Source organism: Ursus maritimus, unplaced genomic scaffold (genome assembly GCF_017311325.1).
Source record: "Ursus maritimus isolate PB19 unplaced genomic scaffold, ASM1731132v1 scaffold_28, whole genome shotgun sequence".
Classification (NCBI taxonomy): domain Eukaryota; kingdom Metazoa; phylum Chordata; class Mammalia; order Carnivora; family Ursidae; genus Ursus; species Ursus maritimus.
The window spans coordinates 33730735-33748166 of NW_024425341.1; the positions used below are offsets into that span (position 1 = coordinate 33730735).

The window sequence follows — 17432 nt, forward strand, 5'->3', positions numbered from 1 at the left end:
ATGAAGCTATAAACACACATGGACTGATGCTTTTTTGAAAAAATGCCCTTTTTAATCCACAGCTTTTCTCTTCATCCTTTTTTTTCTGATAGCATCCTCATTGTACAATTCCATATTTCTTGTAAATTGATAGAGATTTATTCAAATTCAGGATATATATGTGTGTGTGTATATGAGTGTGTGTGTGTGTATGTATGCTCCCCCCATATAAATACATAGATATTTTGGTTTGGAAAGCACACGACATTTGAGATGTTTCTCAGTGAGATTGAGAAAGGGCTCAGTATTTGAGCCATTGATGCTCAGTGTCTAGATCTGTGAATTGGGTTTTTAAAAATGATGATCTCATTCAGTCCTTCTAGTTTATTTGTTAGCTGGACTATTTCTATAAAGAAAAATTTCCCTTCCCCTGCTCCTTGGTTATGTAGTAGTACAGAGATCATGGCAGGCTTCTGGAGTGCTAAGAGCTATTATTTGCTAGAGGATTTTCCCGGCCGTCTGGTGAGAGCCATTTGATAGACACATGTCTTGGTTCTTGCTTTGGACAAAGAGCCAGTGGCCCTGGCCTACAAGTTGTTAGTTGTTACCCTGTTGTTACTGATGGATCCTTTTTTCGGAAGACTGGATGTTGTCTTTTCATTTAAGTCACCATGCAGGTTTTTTTTTTTTTTTCTTTTTCTTTTCCTTTTTTTTTTTTTTTTTTTAATCTATTCCTGTTTGTTGGCAGAACTAAAGCCTTATTTTGCTGTATGAAACCATTAAATATCATCTGGTCCTATCTCTTGCTTTAGTGGGTTAGGTGAAGAGAGCTCCGTCTTAAGGAGTTTAAAGTCATCACGGAGGCCAAAGTTGTCAATTAAAAAAAAAAAGATTTTTAAAACAATAATCTCAAAAATTAAATCTTAAAGTAAATATTTGTATATAAGCCATCCATATAAACTGGAATCTAGAATTGGGATATATTAATGCAGTTACTTTCCTCAAAGTTCCACAAATGACAGTGGGGATGGAGAAACATTGTTTCTCTCTTGGACTCTGGAAAGTATCAATGTAGTTTGGACTTACTGATACACGGAGATCAAAGTTATCCCTTTTTGTTTCTCTTCTAAGAAAGAAAAGAATTTAACATTTATTTCCTTTAGGTCTGCTGTTTTGTGTATATTATATATTTTTTATCTTCAAAATAACTTTAGACTTTTGGTGTTATTTGCAAAGCTCAGAGAGGTTAAGTACCTTGCCTGAGGTCACAGGGGTGGAGAATGGACTGGCTGGGATCCAAGCCCTGCCTCAAGGCCTGGACGGAGCCCTCTGTGCTTCACCACCTCTCAGGAAAAGGAATATGAAGACTGAGTATACCAGATACTTTTTCCTGGTAGCCCAGCTAAAATGTTCTATTTGTGTGTGTTTATTTCCTTTTGGTGTTAAGAGACACTATAATTCCATTTATAACTAAAATAATTAAACATTTAAACTGTGTGCCTACTTAAAAATGATTGTTGTTATTAAAGGAAAATATCCATCCTATATTAATGTTATTTTGATTAAACTTATAATTGAAAAGTCAGTTTTTAGTAATTATTATTGTCCTACAAGTAATCATGATTAATGGGCTCGCTATTTAACGACGACTTAAGGTAGCTTTTAAACGCAAAATAATAAATTTTAAAAATCCAAATCATCATTTAATACTGTTTAAATTAGACTGCATTGTAAGTATTGACCATAAGGTATGCAATTAAAATATTACACTTTGTGGTTAATTCTTTAGTCCTCATTCATGTGATCTTTTTGCTGCATTTTCATTTGCATAACAATTGAAAGTGTGGGTTTTGGAGATCCATCTGTTCCAATTCTGGCTCTACCCCTCCCCGGCTATGTGATTTGGAGCAAGTTACTTAACTTCTCTTGGGCCTCAGTTTCTTCCTCTGTGAAGTTACAGGAGGACCTAACTCAAAGGTTTGTCGGTAGGATTCTGTGATCAGATACCTGCATGTGTTAACTGTGACTTTGATTACCTTGAATTGGGAAGACTGGCTCACATGCCATTCCTGAAGATTTTGGTCCCCAGGGAATATCTTTTTTCTTTTTTTTTTTTAATGAAACATTTTACATTGAAATGGTCACCTACTTTTGCTGTATTCTACCATCCTGGCTAAATATTCTTATAAGCATATATTGAGCCTGTGAATTGGGCTGGGAGCTGCTGATATAGTGATAAATAACAGTTTGCTGGCAAAGAGCTCAGTCCACTGTGGGGAGAGAATGAATGATTTTCACATGTGGAAACAGGTTATAGGGAATAAAGGGAGTAGTTGTCTTGGCTTAGGATGAATTTTATCCTTGGAGATGCTTGGAGGGTTGTAGATGTCATCTTTTCAATTACTTTTTCTCTCTTTTTATTTTAGAGGAAAATAAAAGAGGGGAACACATTTAAAATTTTTCTCATTTGAGCTGGGCTCTTGGTTTTGTGGAACTGGACTGCAATGACAATTTCTTTTTTTGGGATGCCTGGGTGGCTCAGTCACTTAAGCATCCAACTCTTGATGTCAGCTCACGTCTTCATCTCAGGGTTGTGAGTTCAAGCCCTGTGTTGGGCTCCACTCTGGGTGTGTCACCTACTTAAAATAAACAAATAAATTGAAGAATTTCTTTTTTTAAAAAAATTAACCTTTAAAATTTAGATGTGATTGACCTGCATCATGATGTTAGTTTCAGGCATACAACATAATGATTCAATATTTGTGTGTATTTAATATTTATGTGTATTGTGAAATGATCACCATAAGAAGTCTAGTTAACATCCATCACTGTCTACTCGCCCCTAGGGAATATCTTGAAATGTTCTTGAAGCCCTTGTCCTGATTGAAGAGGAGAGAGAGGTCACGTACAGCCTTTGAGTTTTCCCCAGTGCTGGATTTCTGGACTCAGCAGCAGGATCTCCATTTCTGTAACAAACGGATACGTCTTCAATAGGGATGTACCCTTTGTTACTGCTGTACTCTCAAAAATGTAGCAATGTTTTATTAATTTAGATTTATTGAATTAAACAATTTTTTGTCATTTGAACTGGATTAGATGGGGTTCACCCTTCTCTCTGTGATGGCAATAGCTGCTGACTCACCACGAGACCCTCCCTGGGTGGGCTATGTTATACAGCCAGTGGCGGTGTGCCGGGAACACCATGCCCCCCAGTGCTGCCTTACCTACACTCTGGCCCCTTCTCTCAGACTGTAAACACCACTTCTTCCCCGGGCCACTTTTGGTTTTTATGCTTCTTTGAGAACTGACATCCCTTCGATACCTCTGTGTTCTCACAGCTGCTGTAGCGCCATCGTATTATAGAATCAGCACGTGCCAAAGTTACTTGCAAAGCTGGAGCGATTAAAGACTGAAAGAAGGGGGACTGATGGGCAGGAATTAGATAACTGGTAATTAAAAAAATCAGAACTTTCTCCCTTCCTTCATGGAGGTGGTGGGCCCCCAGATGGGCTTTGAGGATCGTCCAGGCAAGTGTTAGGGGGTCAGCATAGACAGGGGGGCTTGTCTTGGGTGAAAGGAGATTGGAGAACAAGGCTGGAGAAGAAGCTGAAGACTAGAGAGTAGGAGACTCTGGGTATTTGGGGTAAGATATTTGAACCTGGTTATTTATAAATGTCTTTTGAAGTGTTTTGATCAAAGAGTGGCGGCATGGAAGGTGTATTTTAGAATGTGAAATCTGGACGAGGTAGCTAGAGAGATTGAAAGGGAGAGTGATTGGCAGGAGGGAGACTAGTGGAGATAATGTTAGAGTGAGCGAGGGCTGATACGGGTGCCTGGGTCTCGTGCTGGTATTGGAGTGGAGTTACGTAAGAGTTACGCCATTGTGCTTTCTTCCGTCGGCAGTCTGTTGCATCATACGCACTTGCAAGTAATAACATGTACTTTAGAAATATGTCATAGAATAGAAACTTTTTGCTTTGTTCTTCTCCATATGAGTGCCTGCTGCACAGAATCTACCTACAGTCGTCGTCATAAGAACCCCCAAGGAGAGGCTGAAGTAATTTACTCCTGTGCCACCTGGCAAGGTTGGTGATTTAAATCAGAACTTTCCAACCTGTAGTGTAGAGCCTGATTACTTTAAAAGGTTGTTTATTTTATTTTTTTGATTTCTGAATTCAGATTTTAAGAGGATGTGCTAGTGTTATTTGTGAATTTCCAATTCTCTTTTGTTCTTTGTTCTTTAATTATACTCCTGTCTACACTGCCATGGGCTTTTTGTTCCCAGTGGATGAATTAAGGACTTGGCCAGAAAGTACACATTGGAAGGCTGGGCAAAATTTATCTTTTTCTCTAACTTCTTATTTTGAAGTCATTTCATACTCCCTGAACAGTTGCAAAAAGAGTACAGAGAATTCCGGTGCACCCTTCACTGAGATTCCTCAAATGTTAACATTTCACCATGTTCGTTTCATCGTTCCCTCTCTCCTCCCCTTTTCCTCCCTGCCTCACTAATTATTGCTCTGAAGCATTTGAGACTAAGTTGCAGACATGATACCCTTCAGCCCTCAACACTTCAGTCTGCATTTCCTAGAGAAGGGCATTCTCTTACATAGTCACAGCACAATGATCTATTTCATGTACTTTATTCAAATTGTGCTGAATTGCCCCCACTTACTGTCCTTTATAGGACACCCCCCCACCCCAACCCCCCAGTCCACTCTTACAATTCAGGCTCACCTGTTTTATTTAATTGTAATGTCTCTTTATTCTTCCTTAATCTGGAATAGTTTCTCAGTATTTGTCTTTCCTGAATTTAACATTTTTGAAGAGTACAGATCATTTGCTATAACGAATGTCCCTCAATTTGTGTTTGTCCCATATTTAATTGTGATCAGAATCAGATTATGCATTTTTGCTACAAATATTCCAGAAGTGACCTTGTGTCCTTCTCCAGTGCATCGTGTCCGAGGGTATGTGTGCTGTCTCTCCCTGTTGCCGGTGAGGTTAACTTCGGGCCCTCGTGTGAGGGGGACTCTGTCAGGGTTCTGACAGTGTCCTCGGGTGTGGCTGCTTCACTGGATGGCTGGAGGGAGACAGGGAGGATTTATGTGTCCCCCAGTGGTGGAAAAGTTATTTTCTCTTGCAGGTTTCTAAATTCCCCTCTCTCCCTTTTTTAAAACGTTACCATGCACTTCCTAAGCGTAACTCTCCTTTTTACTTTATTTTCCCCCAAATAGTTGCCTTTGCAAGACTGCCTCCTGGTGTCTGGGATGTACTTTTAAGTTCGCCTCTTTCTTGTAGTTGTCTCTCTAACCCCTCAGTTTAGGGTGGACTTTCTCTCAGAGGCAGTGACCTTAGATCAGTCTTGAAGGCCACAGCCACCACTCCCTTCTTTCTTCCACCCTGTTCTTTCTGGAATCTCCTTGTTCCTGTGACCGCTTACAGCAGGGACAGAGGGATACAGTCAGTTCTGCTATAATGCAACGTAGGCATTCCTAAAAAATCATCATGCTGTGCCAGATCGCACAATAAAAACCACAGGACTTGTGGGGAAAATGGGTTTGGGGGCCTCGTTTGTTTGCTAGGGCTGACGTAACGAAGTACCACAGGCTGGATGACTTGAACAACAGAAATGTATCTTCTCACACTTTGGGAGGCCGGAAGTCAGAGAGGAGGAAGCAAGGTCAGCGGGGTTGGTTTCTTCTGACACTTGTCTCACGGTCTTCCCTCTGTGTGTCTCTGTCCTAATGTCCTTTTCTTTCTTTTTTTTTTTTTTTTTTAAGATTTTATTTATTTATTTGACAGATATAGAGACAGCCAGCGAGAGAGGGAACACAAGCCGGGGGAGTGGGAGAGGAAGAAGCAGGCTCATAGCAGAGGAGCCTGATGTGGGGCCTGATGTGGGGCCCGATCCCATAACGCCGGGATCATGCCTTGAGCCAAAGGCAGACGCTCAACCGCTGTGCCACCCAGGCGCCCCTACAATTATCTTTTTGTATTTTGGAGGATTGTCGGGAGATTTGGCATTACACAGCTTCCCCTCCATCACTGCCGCTCAGGTCCTTCCGTGCAGAATTCCTTTTTCCCTTTTTCTAAAATACTTCAATCACAATAAGTCAATTAATGTACTTCATAGTGAAATTTTATTATAACCCTTTCTTCTCTTCTGTTTCCATATGACTTCTATGACCTGTTTGGTCAAAGCTTAGGGTTCTTTTTACTTTCCCTAAGTTTCATTGTTTCAGTCACATTTTTAAATCTTTAGCCTCATTGGGCTAAGTAATTGTTACGCAGGGATTGGGATGAAATGAGGCAATCTTCACTCTGCATGATTCTGATGTGCACATACATAAGTTATCATGCTTCACCTGTCACGTACTGCACCCCAGTACGTTGGCTGGGCCTGCATACAGTACAGACTTTGCTCAGTCCACAGATTGTGGTATAAATAACAGCCATGCACCATGATCAGTGACAAAGCACAGTGCCTTTTCAGCTCTCAATGGCAAGTCGCTGTGTGTCTGTTACTCTGTTCACAGACAGCAAAGCGTGTAGTTGTATTGCCTCTTTGTCGCTCAGTGATAAACCCACACAGCATTGTACAAGGATGAATAATTGAAAAGGGGACCTGGCCAACAAAAATGAAAATGCAGCAAAGAAATGAAAAGCAATCATGTTAGAAGTGAAATTGGAAGGATCTGAAGATTTGAAAACATTGACAGCAAAGCCAAGATGAGCTGAGATCGCAGCTTGTGTGAAGCTATGGGATGAAATGAAAAAGTAATGAAAATGTCCTGTGAATGTGAAAACCAGGTAAAGTCACCTCAGCATCTTTTAGTTTAAACTGTACCGGGAACAGAAAGTGGCTTATGGTTAAAATGAAATGTTTACTTCTCTTTTGGTTTGAAGACTGTCTTTTAAAAAGTCGCAATCAGTTTAGGTCTCACTCAGGCTTAATCAGTTCAACTTCTCATTGAAGTTAGTTGCCACATGGAGAGAAAATAGTAACTGCATGGATATTAAAGAGGAAAGACTGGCTTCATCATTCAGAAGTCAGCGTGGATGGATTAATGTCGAACCATCAGGTGAAGCTGTAGAGTGGGTCAGCTGAGAATTTTGCATCCAGATTCCAGGGATTAGGTAAGGGCGGTTGAAGATCGTCATTGTCAACTATTTAGTGTCCGTGAGACATGTTGGAAGGCAACCCTGTCGGGAGCTTGGGCCACAAAAGATGTCAGATCTCAAAGTGGCTGTGAAGGAGTTCAACACAGAGTGGCTTTTCTATTAGGACTTTAAATTAAAACCCCTGTTTATCTATCAGTCTGAGAATCGCAGAGCATTCAAAAATCACAAAAAAGCATCTTTTGGACATTTTGGACCTGTCACTTGGCACACAAATAAAAGATCGGGGGTTACGGTATCATTGTTTCAAAACTTGTTTCGATTGTGGTTTTGTTCAGAGCTAGGCAAAATAATTTAATTTTTAAAGCAGAATTGCTACTGTTAGATAATGCTCCAGGTCACCCTGATTCTCTTGGGGACTTGAATGAATGGGAAAACTTTTACTAGCTAACACAACTTCATTAATGGAGCCAATGAACCAAGGAGTTTTTTCAGCTTTTAAAGCTTATTATCTTAAATGGACTGTTAGATGGGTTATTGGTGCTACAACTGGAGAGCATGCATTTTATGTAGCTGAATTTTGGAAGAAATACGACATACAGCATGCATTAGAAAATGTCCAAGCATCGCAGCAGGAAGTAATGGTGAGGAACAGGTGCAGAATGGCAGGAACTTTTACCACACTGTACAAATAACCTTGCAGGATTGGAGTCGAACATAAATAGAGTTACAGAAGAGATAGTTGACCAAGGGAGTGTTGACATTGCCACCACTGGAGAGACTGGAGGAGATATGTAGCTCTAGGAATTTGGTGAAGGCAAGTTTTTCGGCATAAATGAGGCAAGTGGCTGACGGAAAGGATGAAGATGTCCCAGAGGAAGTGATGCCACCATATACCTTCACATTAAAGGAGCTCTCAGGGATCATTTGTGAAAGCACAAAGAGTAAGATGTTGGCAGCCAATCCAAACTTAGAAAGAGTGTGGCAGTTCGTTAAGGTATAGAAAAGAGTCTCCCTTCATATCTTAAGTTATGCAACCTGAAGAAGGCAAGCCCTGTTCAAACTACTCTTGATAATGTTTTTCTTTTCTTTTTTTTGGATATATATATAGATATCTATATCTATATATATACTTTTTTTTTTTTACAAAGAAATACACACTTTAATTCCCAGTTTCTGATGTTTCAAATTGCAGTATACTAAGTGAACACCATTTTTTCATTTCTTTACATCATAGAGAGCCTTTAATATTTTGAATAAAATTTTCAAAGGTCATGGAACAGTTGTAAGCTTTTCCCCGTTGATTAGGAAGATCAATCTGCATGGTTCTGTTGGCACCCTTCATTTTTACAGCGCAGCACTACCGGCCAATGCAAGGATTGCTCGTACTCGAGATGGAAGTTCTTTGCCTTCCTTTGCCTTCGGCAGCCATTGTCAGCAGTTTTATTGTCTGTATCTAGCTATTTGTTAGGGTCTGAAGGGTGTTTCCTGTTAACAAGCCATTACTGCCCTGGTTTGAGATTGCCCCCTCTTCCCTGTCCTTGTTCTAGTCCGCAGAGTTGGCAGAGTTGTTTTCTGTGGGACTTGTAGGTTGTCTGACTCATGAGAACGTGCTCTACTCCTGTGTCAACTCTTCCTTTCGCTGCCCACCCCCTGCTCCACACAGGCCCCATCCCCACCTTCCCCAGTAGCATTGCTGTCCTCCCCTTGTCTAGTCCATGTAGTTCAGTGGTTATCTTTGCTTTCTACAGCCTGTGCTTGGAGTCTCAGCCACAGTCCCAGGGTCTCATCAAGGCCTTTGCCTTTTCAAACATGTTCATCTTTCATCTGTGCTCCAAGAAGCCTCATTATTCCCACTGTTCAATTTTTGTTCTTCTCTGTGGCCCCTTGGTGAGATGACATGACTTCAAGGAAAAGCAGCCCGCTTCCTTGAGTGACCAGCAGTGAAAAGCCATAGGATAGCCCAGCGATTTGCATCAGGCACAAAAGAAGATAGAGGTGAAGCTTGTTAAACTGTTTTCCCGGTGAGCTGTAAAGGACAGCCACTCTGGATGGTAAAGAAAAGTGGTAGCAGGCAGACCCCTCCATGTGGCCACCGAAACATGAGAAAGTAATTTCTTGGGAAATGTGCAGAGGGTTACCCTGCTGGCCCTGGGCTGCAGCTGGAAGAGAGGTCCAGAGTCCACCGATGAGAGGGTAATGAGAGCAGAATGACAGACCTTCTTGCAGTGGAAAAGCTTGGCAGATGGTACAGGGGACACAGAGACCTTTATATAGGTAAACTGTGAGGGTAAGACTTCTGCCATCTGGTTTGGGGGCCTAACCAAGTAAGTAACCTGGGCACTAACCAGCTGACTCACAAGGGAGCTCTTGGAGCCTAACTCCAGTCTAAGCAAGGTTGTATTCTAGATGTTTTCAGTTTTGTCAGGAGACCTGGGATATTTCCTAGGCCATAATGCCAAAGTGATTAGTGATCGAGTTATTAGGTGCCTTATAATCTTATAACGTAATTATACATAGAATTGAATCATAAAATAAGGTGGCGAGATTAGAGGGAGTGGTTTGCTTTAATGTTGCAGGTTGTATTAATTTTAGATAAAATGAAATTAGTGTTCTGTGGACAATTGAGCCAAGTTACCGAATTACTCTGTTCATTTGGGACTGACTCAATTTAACAAAATGGTACTTTTAGAGTTTTTGAGGGTAATGAGAAAATGGAACAGAAATTAAAATTCTCTTTTGCAGTTCGGACAAAATAACTTCTGTGAGCAGCAATGAAGAAGATCCATATGAGAAATTCACTTTCTGCTCTAAATTTCATTTAGTACCTTAAACTGCCTGTTACTTTGCTTGGAAAATGTTAGGACTTAATGCAGTTCAGTGTCCTCTGCGTTGTGTGATTTGACCTTTTTTAACAGGTCAGAAAGAAGTGGAAACAGAAGAGATTGGGACTTGGTCTTTCAAAAATAGAGAAGCTTAGAACTAACTTAGAGATGCTTGCTTTTTTAAAAATCAGGGATATTTTGGGAAACCCTGAAACCAGTCTACATGGTTGGAGAGAAGTTTTGTGTGGCTTTGGAGCAGGCAGAGAAGTCCTTTCTTGTGGGTATGGGTGCTGGAATAGATCGGGTTTAGACCAGCTTGACCCAACTATTATGAAGATGTCCCTCAGTGGAGCCAGACCTCTGGCTATTCTTTGACATTCATTGGCTTCTGGGGTCACAGATAGACTGTTCAAAAGTCAGGCCGACTATGGCTGGCAGCGTGCCAGTGGTGTGTGACAGCCTCCAGTGTGGCAACATCCGCATTCTCATTACCTTAAGGATTTTTTCTTGACCAGTGGTATCCTGTCGAAAAGGCACACTTGAGACGTTTAATAAACCAGAAGTACTACTGGCTGTTATGAGGTGCTGTGACAGAGGGTACTGATCGCTGATAAATGTTAGAATCCTTTAAACACTGTCCTGACAATCCTTACCTCGAGTGTCCCATAAACAGACATTCCTGAGCCGGGCACCTCACATTCCATTTGTCGCCGAGTCTTACTTGCACTGGGTAAACGCCCATGGGAACTCAAACCAAGGCTGGGCAAAGCTGATAGGAGGTGGGTGAGGGAGCAAGGGTTAGAGAGGTGGAAGGGGGTGGAAGGGCCTCTCCTGACTTGGAGAGTCGGAGCCACAAACACGTCAGACGTTGGAAGGGCCTCTTGATTAGGGTTTGGTATGTGGAGAATGGAAAGCCGAGTTGGTAAGCTTTCTTCTTTTCCTCCTAAATTCCACCCTGATAACAACAGAAAAGCATATTTGACCTACATGGCATTAAAATATTTGAGCATTAAGGGTCAGGTGCTAGGCTGGAGGGGCTGTTGAAGCCAGGCTAAATACGACTTTAGTGGCGATGTGGTGTCTAAACAAACTAAGGGGTAGGTGCATTATTCCTGTTAGTGACTCCTGTTTAAGTTCTGAAGAACACAGCAAGCCTTTCGAAGGCAGTTTAAGGAATGGGTGTGGAAGGGGGTGTGGGGGAAGGAAATCTCAGCAGAATGCTTTTAGATATTTCCTGTTATATAAATGCTACATACTTGTCATGCCTTCAGCCTCATAGCAAATGGGAATGAAGCCCATTGAGGCTTAAATTTAATTAGTCTTACAAAGAAAGAATGTAGAGACTGTATAGGTAATGAAGGAACTCTAAAAACTGGCACAAATTATGAGTTTTGATTTTTCATCCAAACCCTGAGTGAGGCATTTAAATATGGTGCGGTGAAATATACTTGGACACAAAGTAAGTGTGTTTGAGTTTTTAGAAGTGCTTTTGTTTAATCTGTAAGGCGTTCTGTTTTAGTAAAAGAGCCCATCACCAGGTGGACATGCCACATGATGAAGTGCCTCATTTATTGTGTCCACTGAATAAGTTGATGCGTTTGTGCAGCATATTGTAATGTGCGCTTGCCCGGGCACAGCACTGCACTGCACTGTGACACTCCACACTTCCCCTTCTGACCCCTGTATTTCTCTCATTTATGCTTTCTCTCTCTCCTCTTCCCCCACGCTGACATAGTCAGATCTACCTGCGTCTGGAAGCACATGAGAGCTTTTCCCCCTTTGTTTCAGAAAATTAATAGAACTGCAGGAAACATTGTGGGCAGTTGTCTGGTGTAGCCTATGACACTCAGGGATGAGAGTAGCCATCGACCTGTAATACTTCCTGTTATATAAATGCCGTATCTGTCAAGTTCATTGCAGTATGCCTGGGTGAACCAAGAGAGTCCTGTGGTCAGAATGTCTGGATTTAAGACCCCTCTCCATCACTTAGCTCCTTCTGAACAGTGCTCTCCGTTTCTCTGAACCATATAAGGTTTTGTAGAATGAAGACTCATCATATCTGTCTCATGGGACATTTGTACATTAAGGAGTTGGGATACATGGACAGAGCGGGCCTCAGTGTATATCTTGTGTTTCAGCAGGGCCATGGAAATTCTTCCTTTCCACATAAGTAAGGAAGGCCACTCAACCTCAAGTCACTTACTCATCGATTTAAGATTAATTCAGCCAGTATTCATTGAGCGTGTACTATGTGTGTTTTTCTGTGCACTCCAGGGGATACAAAGATCAGTGAGTGCAGATCTGGACCCCAAGGTGCCTAGAATGTGTAACTAGAAAGTAGTCAATAACCTAAGAAAGGAATAGATAAAATACTTTGGGATTCAGGGCAGTCAGAAGCCTATTGGAGGGTAAGTTGCATCTCAGCTCTCTATCCCGAGATCCAAGGCTCTGCCAAGGGAGAACGGTGCTCTTCATGAAACATCTCACAGATTGGAAGCAGAGTTCTGTAGATCTTGTATCGGGGCTTAGACACGCAGCTGTTACTGACGCACCAAGTAGTGGGTGATAGGGTTTCTGTTCCAACAGATACGGCATCGTGTGAATTTGGTGGATGTGTCAGGGAAGGTTCGTACTCGGACAAGCCATCGTAGTGTGTGAACATGGCCCATCTCTGAGGGAGATGGCTCTTCCGCGTGGCCAAGGAGTGTGGTTCTTTTCAGTGGACTGCAGTGTTGATTTTAAAGGTATGTAACCACCTTGAAACAACCTAATGTAATATATCACAGTTAGACATACCTAGGAGCTCATTCATTCATCAAATATTTACCGAACACTCACTGTATATGCTAGGCATCGTGGGGAACATAATGCTGAATCATTTCATGACTCAGAACTGGTAAGGGGGATAAAACTTGTTACACATGTAGCTCAGATATAGGCAGAAATGATCATTGAAAAGAGATACTAATTTAAAGTGCAGTGGAGTTTTAGGGGAGGGAGAGATTATTTCTAGTAGATGTGCACTTGAGTTGGGCTTTGTGTAGGGTGATCCCATGACTCAATCTGCTTGTGTGAGCCCCAGTTTACACCTGGCGGCGTGGTGTCCCACTCAGCTAACATCCCTCTTCACTTTCAAATCATCCCAGTTTGGATGGTAAGTTGTATAGTCCCTCCAGCTTTGAGGATTGGGTAAAACTTGACTTTGTAGAGATAGAAAACGGTGTAGGTAAGGACAGTACCATGAACAAAAACACGAGTGACGGGAAGGCTTTGGTGTACTTAGGGAAAATGTGTTCAGAAAGTTTGTAGCTTTGGGGGGTGCCTGGGTGGCGCAGTTGGGGTGCCTGGGTGGCGCAGTCATTAAGCGTCTGCCTTTGGCTCAGGGCGTGATCCCAGCGTTCTGGGATCGAGCCCCGCATCAGGCTCCTCCGCGGGAGCCTGCTTCTTCCTCTCCCACTCCCCCTGCTTGTGTTCCCTCTCTCGCTGGCTGTCTCTCTCTCTCTGTCAAATAAATAAATAAAATCTTTAAAAAAATAAATAAAATCTTTTAAAAAAAAATAAATAAATTCATCTCTTCTTTAAAAAAAAAAGTTTGTAGCTTTGGGAACAGGAAAGGGAATCATTGGAGATAAAAGTTGGGAAGGACAGTTCAGGTCAGATTTTGGGGTATCCCGAATGCCAAACCACATACATACCTTGGATTTTATGTAGTTGGCAATGGAAGTCAGCAAACAATTTTTTAAAAAAAGATTTATAAAGATCTTTGTATTTCCTTCCAGATATAGTAAAGGGCTCTTTCTGGGGACACAGGGGCCCCTGCCAGTTAAGAGTCATTGAGATTTCTATCTAAGTCAGTGGGAAAATAAGATATGAATTCCTACAATCTACAGTGAAGTATTGCAGAATCTAAAAAATCATTAAGCTTTAGAGCATGCATAGACTTTGAATCAAACCCTGTGGTTTTATAGATGAAGAAAACTAACAATCAAAGAGATTGTTAACTGTTTAAGCTCTCCCAGCAAGCTGTTGGCAGAGATTGACCCTAGGTGCCCTGATTTCTTGTGTAGTGGGTATCTCACTTTACCCAGAGCTCTACTTTTGGGACTCTACGATTACTTCTGGCCCAGTGACATCAGTGTCCCTGTGTCTTGGCTTAGTTGTGATAAGGTAAAGACGTCTATTCTACTTCAAGGATGTTGAAGCTTACTTTTTAAAATGTCTAGTGCCTAGAAATTCTTTAAAGAAAGCAAACAGTAAGAAGGGAGATTGTTAAACCAGTTGTTCACTCCCTGTCTGTCCCTGAGTGTCAGAGTGCATGCTAACTATGGTAGAAATCATTAAGAACAAAAATTAAAAGCAAGGACAGTAGATACCATTTTCACACTGAAATAGGATTTTAAATTAGGGCTTGTGTACGGGGCACCTGGGTGGCTCAGTAAGTTAAGTGTCTGACTTTTGGTTTTGGCTCAGGTCGTGATTTCAGGGTCGTGAGATTGAGCCCTGAGACGGGCCCCCTGCTCACTCTCTGTCTCTAAAATAAATAAATCTTAAAAAAATAATAAATTATGGTTTGTGTAGAGATGCAGGAAAAAAGTCTTTAATTATGAAATGTCATGTTTTTATAAAGTCTAGATCTTTGTACTTTTAAAAACGTTTGGAAATATTAAAATTAGAAAAATTGATCAAATAAGTATAGGCTTACATATCATTTTTACATATTATTTTGCTCTAATTATACCTAATCATTGTTGATACTCATTGAAATGAAATGTGTTACGATAAAGCTGGTAAAGTCTGAGAAAGGACTGAAAGCATGTTTTGTGTATTTTTTATACTTTATGCCAAGTTAACTTAATGTTTTTTTAATTATGTTTTTGGATGTCCATCAGAGAAATCCTGAGAAAATATAGTTTTGGAATGACCATGGTATACCCAAGCTGTGGGGTGAATATTTTCATGCATAAAAATCCAGTTGTTTATATCACATAGTATTTATGACAAAGAAGTAATTTTGGAGATTCAAGACCTGGTATAAAGAAAGGAGGTATTAAATGAAGGGCTACAACTTTCTCTCATAAGCCATTTATCTTATAAGTTGTATCATCAAACACATCATGTAAAATAATGTTTTCATCCCAGGAACACGTTTGAAACCTGATTCTAGCTTACTTAATATAAACAATCAGGTGGGGGCGCCTGGGTGGCTCAGTCGTGAAGCGTCTGCCTTTGGCTCAGGTCATGATCCCAGGGTCCTGGGATCGAGCCCCGCATCGGGCTCCGTGCTCAGCGGGAAGCCTGCTTCTCCCTTTCCCGCTCCCCCTCCTTGTGTTCCCTCTCTCGCTGTCAAATAAATAAATAAAATCTTAAAAAAAAAAAAAAAACAGTCAGGTAGATATTTTACCTAAGTAGAGAAGTTGCTGTAAAACCAGTTTCTCATGGACCCCAATTTGACCTTCAAAAGAACAGCACACTTCAAAATGATGACTTTATTTTCTTTGGGAACTAGGTTTTCATGTTACTTAGAGAACAGTAGGTTTGCTGGACAAAATGAACATAACGCTGCAGCAGAAATAATGGTGAGAGGTTTATTCCAGATGCATATTCCAGATGCTTATTATAAACTCAAAAAAGACAAAAACATTAGATTAACAGTTGCTATGCCCTTGGCCAGGGAATGATTTCCACTCTAGAAAATAGTGAGTCTTCTTTGATCTATCATCTGTCTTCAAACATCAGATTCAGGAGGCAGACACTTGGAGTCACAAGGGGGGACGAGCTCACCAGGCCAGCCTGAGGCTCAGAAGATATAGGAATAAAACATTCAAAACCCTTCCCTGAGTGTGATCTTCAGATATCTGACAACAGCTGCAGGGCTTCCACGGGCACACTTTTCAGCTCTGAGGTCCTGGAGTTGTTGTCATTTGGAAGAATGTGTGGGTGGGGGAGAAGGCGGAGGACGACAGCGTGTTCGCCAGGTTTGGGAACCTGGGGGGGGGGGCGGTGCCGCGAAGGAGTGGATACAGGGAGAGCTCAGAGTCCTGCTTGGGGACCGCTGGAGCCTTGGATGTTGAAATGTTCTTTCTGGACATAGTTTTTCATTTATATTGACTTTCTATATTATTTTTTGAGAGTGCCATGGAAATAATAGGCAGAGAAATGGTCATCGAATTATGACATTTACGTAAAGGAATTTCTTCAAATTAATTTTCTGCTTTATAAAATGAGAAGAGTAGGTAGCTGATGAGAGCTTAGCATGACCATCACTCTTTCAGATGCATCTGGATGGAAACTGGTTCTAATCAAGTGTCTTCATTTTGTACCAGTCACATGGTACAGACTGCCTTATGTTAGATTATCTCTGCATGTGCTTTGTCTTGCCAGTTAGATTGTAGCCTCTTTGAGAGCAGAGTCAGGGTTCAAAAATGAAAATAAAGGCATTAATGTTGTGGTTTAACACTTTGTGGAATACTTTTCATGTATATTATTTGGTATCTCTTAACAGTTACTGAATGTAACAGAGGCTTCTAATTAAAAGCTAGAAGAACAAGATATAATATGTTTATTTTCTGTTTTAAGATTCACTAAAAGGTGGTTTATACTAAAAGACAACATTGGCAGGATTTTCAGATGTTTAGGTTATGCGCTTTAGGGTACCAGAAAAATCTACTTTACATAAGCTCCGAGCAAATGTAATGTTAACAATTTATATGAAATTTATTTAGGAATAAATTTAAAATCGGTACATAGAGACACTAGAGAAAGGTTTCAGACTTTTGAGATTAAAGTTGGAAACTTATGGGAGATTTTACAACTTTGTTTCAAAGTTAATCTGTAAGTGATTAATAAACACAAAATAAGTTCCCAAGGCAAAGCACTGGTCTTCTAACCCACTTTCTCTTAGTCACACCTGATTTTCTCTCCCCAGAGTTAACCATTACCTACGTATTTAATTTTTGGTATTTTTATTTATTTTCTATTTCTTAATCTATAATTTATTAATCTATTTATTCTTTTGGTATTTTTATTTTCTATTTTTCCTTTTTCCTTTTTTTTTTTTTTAAAGATTTTATTTATTTATTTCACAGAGAGAGAGAGACAGCCAGCGAGAGAGGGAACACAAGCAGGGGGAGTGGGAGAGGAAGAAGCAGGCTCCCAGCGGAGCAGAGAGGCCGATGTGGGGCTGGATCCCAGGATCCTGGGATCAATGTCCTTATTCCTCAGCGACCCCCCCCCACTTCCTTTCCCCTCATCATCATCTCAGGGTATTCTGTCACCTTGTGAAGAAATCAGTATTCAATGTTTACATTTTTATGACTATGTAAATATTGTTTCTGGATGACCAATCTAGTGTACTATAATTGAATTTCCTTTGTTTTTTCTGTGGTTAATAATTATCTCTTGTTTTTCAGTCATTTAATTTTTCTATGTCTCTGTTGCCTATTTGCTGCCAGAATTATAAATCTCCTTTCAGTGCATTTAAACACAGCGGGTGTTCTGTTGGTTTCA

The 17432-nt window shown here is 40.9% G+C and overlaps 1 protein-coding gene across 4 annotated transcripts in view; it reads left to right on the top strand.

The window, feature by feature from the left end:
• Positions 1–17432, top strand: part of WWC2 (WW and C2 domain containing 2) — a 203976-nt gene that overhangs the window by 58533 nt on the left and 128011 nt on the right. The window contains exon 1 of one of the 4 annotated variants that reach the window (XM_040643370.1): positions 3424–4064. The exons of 2 other annotated variants lie outside the window; for them this stretch is intronic. The gene's annotated coding sequence lies outside the window, so the exon portion shown is untranslated. Of the gene's footprint in view, positions 1–3423; positions 4065–6226; positions 6793–17432 lie in introns of those variants that run through there. One more of the 4 variants, XM_040643371.1, reaches the window with a different exon arrangement.